Genomic DNA, 4998 nt, shown 5'->3' on the forward strand with positions numbered 1-4998 from the left:
TGAAAGTTCACTTCTTTTTTTTTTTTTCGTTTTTTTTTCATTATTTGCTTTAAGCATTTTACTTTTGCTTTAGTTCTTTAAACATTTTGCAATTTTTTCAATTTCAATTTTAAAGATTCATTTATCTTATTGCAGTTTTTTATTATTTGCCACAATTCAAGCATCTCGTACATTTTAACACAAACGCTAAGTAATTTTTGAGTCGAGCCCACTCTTTTTTCAGAACAGCTTTATCTACTCTCCGATACTTAAAATCTTGATACAAATTTGATTCAACATTCTGTCGAAAAAACTTGTTAAGGTTACCAAAAATCAAATGAAATAACCATATAACACTTTTTTGATGATGTATATTAACCATCCATACGTTAAAAGATAAAATTACTAATGATAAATAAAAAAAAATATATCACAATATTATTAATCATTTTACTAATTATTTTACATATATTATATATTAAAATTATATATATATATACCAAAACGGGTATTACCTAAGTCCGATCCTGCTCCACCTCGCATCGGGGCGGACAATCACCCGCTCTCGAATGGGTAGGAGCCGGATAGATACTTGCAAGTTTGGGTAATGTTGTCAATTTGTCATTTTTAGATATACTAAGATGAATATCTTTTTATTTTACCCTGGGTGCACAACATCTTAGAGATGTACATCTATTTAAAATAACATATTTTAGAGAATAAATGGTTAAATTAGTCTTTAAAAGATTATTCGTTTTTCAAATTAGTCTCTGAAAGATTTATTTAATCAAATTTGTCCTTTAAAGATTTTAAATTAGTCATGTTAGTCCTTCCGTCACTTTTATTACTAACGGCGTCAGAGTTTGTTGATGTGGTACGTTAAAAAATATCATAATACACACTTAGTAGTCTTAATTGACTGTTAATATGATTAGTTTATGAAAGTAGTAGATCAAATAAACCCTAATTAAGGAATTTCAATGCTTTAAGTCCTCCCCTCAATTAGGTTTTGATTTGATCTAATTTTATGAACTTATTATGTTAATAGTCAATTAAAACTCTTAAGTGTTTGTTGTGTTGTCACTTAACGTGTTAGAAAACGAGTGATCTTAGCTTTTAGGGGCTAATTTGACCACTGGGATATATATTTTTTTTAAAAATGGTGCACAATACTTGATTGCTGTGCTTATTTGTCTTCTACCCAGATCTATATTCAAAATGTCACTACAACAAATTCGGGTTGAGGCAACCCTTTAAAAATGTTGTCTATAATAAAAAAAAGTGTTGTCTTTAATCAAAGGAAACACTTTCCGACAAAATACAATGCTTTTTAGGGGTTGACTATACGGCCGTTACCTTTGGTTCTAAGACAACACTTTTATGTATCAAAAGAAACCTTTTTTATGGCAACCTTCAGGAAACGTTGCCTTTTCTACTAAAAAAAAGTAACTTCACATAAGGTTACCTTAAAGGACCCAAACACAATGCTTTAATAAAGACTTTATGGCAACACTTTTTATAAGTTGTATTTTTTAATACATAAGTAATATTTGTCCAGATTTTTTAAGTTGTCTTTTCATATACCTAAAACAACACTTGTATAAGTTTTTTCTGGTTATTTTTTCATATACCTAAAATAACACTTGTCTAGTTTTTTTTTTTTTAAATTACATGTTCATATACCTAAAGCAACACTTATCTAAGTTTATTTGAAGTTGTCTTTTTCTAAAACCTAAAGCAACACCTTATTGAGTTTTTCTTAGGTTCTCTTTTTTTATATCTAAAGCAATATATTTTTTACTTTGTTATATTTATCTGATATTTGAAGGATATATAGCACACACTAATAATATTTAAATATTTAAATTCAATTTAATCAATATAGAGAGAATAAGCTAATAATATATATTTCATATATATAAAAAGATGTTTCAAGTACCAATTAACATACTTGTTAAGTTACCAAGTCAAATAAATAATGAACATAAGTAAATAAAATACATGTTTTTTTTATGATGAACTTGAACAAAAAAAAAAATTAGATTTTTCATTTGAAACCAAAGACTTTGTGCTTCACCATTGTTCCAAGAATCACCTTTATCTCTTCAAAAATTTCATCCAACCATAAGCAAGTTGCAATTAAATCTAAATAGATAAAAAAAATATAGTCAAAACATCAGCTTAACAATTATTACAACAATTTAGCACACACATATATACCTAATTATGATTTGGTATATGAGTCGATAGAGAAGAATGTCAAGAAATCAAATTTGGATCTTGTGCACTATTTGCAAACGATTACTTAGATCGCAAGAGAGAAAGCGCTTCATCAACATTCATACCAGGAGAAGTTTGTTATAACATAAGTTTCACAATATTTTCCAATCCTTGCCGTCTTTGCTTATGGTCGTCTAGTTTTGTTTTTAAGACTGTTACCTTCTCTTCACTTTGATTCTTGATTTCATCTATTTCTTTATTTTTTTTAAGAGAAGTTTTTGTAACAATTCTTCCAAAACATCGAACTCTTCCTGGATTCTTTTTATCAAACACTTTTTGAAATGCATTAGTAGATATTTTTTCAGCTTCTCAAAGATCATTAAGTTTATCCTGTACACACAAATATATTATATGCCTATTTTTAATGATAAAAATTTAATAAAGGAATCCAACAACTTATTAATAATTAATCGGGACAGCAATCCAACACCATTAAAACAATCAAAATATTACAACCATAAACACAAAATATATAGCAACCAAATTAGTCATAAGGACAAAATAACCATTCTTGTGTTTCTAAAATAATTAGAGTTACAACCTTAAGCACAAAATAACAAATAAGAGAAAAAATTATAGACTAACTTACAATTATAGTCTTGCATTGTCACTTTTTAATGCATTTTAACCTTCTCTTCTTTTTAATTATTTCTATTATTATTTCTATAAAGGAGAAAGAAGAAAAGTCGTTGATATATCAAGTGTGACCCTTCTCCCAGCAACCAAAACAGCACCAAGGATCAGTTTGAATTTGATTTTGAAAAAAATACTTATTTTTTTCATTTTTTTAAAAGAGATCTTTTTTAACAAACAAAAATTAATTCACAATTAGATAGATTTTTTAAAAAGAATTTTTAAGTATTAAAAATGTCTTTTGCTATTTTACTTTTTTTTAATAAAAGTAATTTTTTAAAAGACACATCTAAATATATTTTAAATTGAATAAAAATAAATCAAAGAACAGTTTGAAAGAACAACTCAATTTTTTTTAGAAAATAGTAAATAAGAGAATAGCAAAATAAATTTATTAACTAAAAATTAAAATCTAACTAAAATGTAATAAATTAAATCAGAGAACATCAAAATGAGTTTTTTTCAAATCTCTCTCTCCTCTGACTCTGGTGACAGCGACGGCGCGACGAGCCTCTCCTCCTCCCTCTCTTCTTTTTCCTCTTCTTCTTCCTCGCGGTGCTTGGCCTCTTTTTCTCTTCTCTGATTTTTCCTTCTTTGTATAGTGTGTTTGTGTGAGATGGAGTAGTTCAGACTTCAAAGTGAAATGCGTGTGTGAATGTGGAAGGGGTTACTGTCCTGTGCGTGTGTGTTGAGTAAAATGAGTTAAGTAAGATTAGGGTTAGAAATTGTCAGAATTTGAGTAGAATATTAATTTAAAATAAAATTTAATTTAATGAATATTTTATGAATTTAATATTTATAGAAAAAATTGTTTACATTTGTATGATTATTTATAATTATTTTTATATGTATCTTTTAATTTGTATAATTATTTAAATTATATTAAAAAATTGTTGTTTAATAAAAAATTGTTGCAATGGTTATAAAACTGTTCTATAAAATAGTCAAAGAAAACGGTTTTATTTTGTTGCTATAATGTAATGAAAAATTGATCTTCAACAGCAACACTGTAAAAATCGTCGTCGAAGACCATCTAATAGAACGGTTTTAAAGTGTAGTATTTTGGCAACGGTTTTTATACATTTATTTTGTACAATTATTTAAATAACAATAAAAAATCGTTGCTTAAAAACAAATCCTGGTAACGGTTATAAAACTGTTCTTTAAAATAGTCAAAAAGAACGGTTTTAGTTTGTTGCTATAAAATAATGAAAAATTGAATTCATTAGTAACACTATAAAAAATCGTTGTCTAAAACTGTCTAAGAGAACGATTTTAAAGCATTGCAAAATTTGGCATTGCTAAAACCCATATTTATTGTAGTGAACTAGAAGGAGAAGAGAAGGGAGAGGGGTTTCTCATGCAGAACGAAGAGCACCGCGCAGATGACCGCAACAAGATGACTGCGACAGAGAAAAGAAGATGACCACGCCATCGCCCATCAAGAGAGCATCGCGCCTTCACCGTACGTAGAGGAGTGCACCGCAATTGAGTTGCTGTCACCGTTAAGAAGGGGAGAAAGGATGTGTGCGTTATTGCAGTAGCTATGTTAGGATTTGTATGCGTGCCGTGGAGTAATGAAGCACATTTGTTCTTTTTTTTTAAGTTATTTCATTGAAAAAATAATTGGTGAGAATATCAATAAAAGTTTTTTTTTTTTAATTTTTAATCATAAACAATTTTAAGCAATCTTTTATAAATGTTATTTGTTTAATTTTTATTTGAGGGTAAAAATAATTGGTGGGAATATGATTAAAAGTTTTCATCTAAAATTTTTAATTAGAAATAATTTTAGGCAACTTTTTATAAATGTTATTTGTTAAATTTTTTTGACAACTCTTATAAAATGTTGTATTTTTATTTAAAAATATTATCTTAAAATTTTTATTTTGTAACATTTTATAAATATTACTTTAGATATCAAAGAGAATTATTTTTATGAATGGCAAAAAATTTTATTATCTTTCTCTTAGTCAAAGATAATTCATAAAAAATATTGTCTTTCTCTAACTAAGACAATTTCTGTTAAATATTATTTTAAATAAGGATTACTTTAGAGAAAAAATATTGTAGTGATGAATAATGACAATATAAAAATTTAAAGAT

This window comes from Arachis ipaensis, chromosome B02 (assembly GCF_000816755.2).
Source record: "Arachis ipaensis cultivar K30076 chromosome B02, Araip1.1, whole genome shotgun sequence".
In the NCBI taxonomy this organism is placed as follows: domain Eukaryota; kingdom Viridiplantae; phylum Streptophyta; class Magnoliopsida; order Fabales; family Fabaceae; genus Arachis; species Arachis ipaensis.